Source organism: Penaeus monodon, chromosome 22 (assembly GCF_015228065.2).
Source record: "Penaeus monodon isolate SGIC_2016 chromosome 22, NSTDA_Pmon_1, whole genome shotgun sequence".
In the NCBI taxonomy this organism is placed as follows: domain Eukaryota; kingdom Metazoa; phylum Arthropoda; class Malacostraca; order Decapoda; family Penaeidae; genus Penaeus; species Penaeus monodon.
Window position 1 is genome coordinate 15,359,749 of NC_051407.1, and position 1,178 is coordinate 15,360,926.

A 1,178-nucleotide genomic window follows, 5' to 3' on the forward strand; every position below is an offset into this window, starting at 1 on the left:
CGTGAAAATAGTACACACACGAAGAGGCATAGCGGCGAAGTGAGTCAAGGAATAGAAGTGCTGGCAACGGGAGGGCGAGTTGGCCCTTCCACACACGAGTCTCCTTCCTCAGTGAGCTGGGAGACCTCAGCCTGTTTGGTTCTGTGTGACGACCACTCGCTCTCTCATAGCGGGACTGTACAGTGGGAGTGTTCACTATCCAGGTAAAATATATGGTGAATTTTTACCGTGCTTCTTCTGGTGTTTGTGTAGATTGGTGTGTATATGGTGTGTTGTGTTCTGTTGTATTTGGAGTGTTAGTTTTCGAGTGTGTTGAATATTGTCTCCGAGGGAGAGAGAGAGGTACTGGGAGTGTGTTTATTTTCATCACTTTTAGAACACACTCGCTCACGCTCTCTCCCTCTCACACACACACACTGGCTTGAACTTGGGAACCGCGCCTTCTTCAAGACCATACAAGGAAGTGACCTCAATGACTTGCTTCATGGATAACCTGTTTATCCTTCTCTCTATCTATGGGAATGTGAATGGCCGTGACAACCTCGCTATCCTAAGAATTATTTGCACTTCATGAAAGTTTTGTGAATCAAACTCGCGCGGAGCTAGACCGGAGTGGCTGCCTGGCTGTGCGGGCTCGAGGTGCCAACTAACGATATATCAAAACAGACTGTTGCATCATAATTGGATCCTGAAGTTACCAAATTTTTATCAGTTTTCAAAACCATTCGGAAGAGAAAACTCCGTAACGCCATCTTCCCACAAGAAAGAGACCGAAAGTACACGATGAAATGAGAAAGAGAATTTCGTCGTGTGTGAAGACGTTTTAGACACTTGAATTCAGAGGGACCAGAAACCGGGTCATTATAGTGGTGTTGGGTGACACACATTCTTAACCTGGTCTCAGTGCGAGCTCCCTCACCCTGCAGGAAACGTTTGTGTTCCTGCCTCCTTCTTATGATAAAGGGAAAAAATAGTGTTTTTTGGGGGTAACAACTAGTTGATATGGAGTGATTACTTCCTGTACTTGATACACATTTAATACGGTTTTGCACGCCTTAAAATTAAATCTTATTGTTAAATGATGACTATGTGACAAAAGGTGTGAGGAGTGTGTAGGGTCATTATGTAAATATGTTCAACCTGCCTTTGTAGTAAGAATGTTAGTATTATCGATTTAT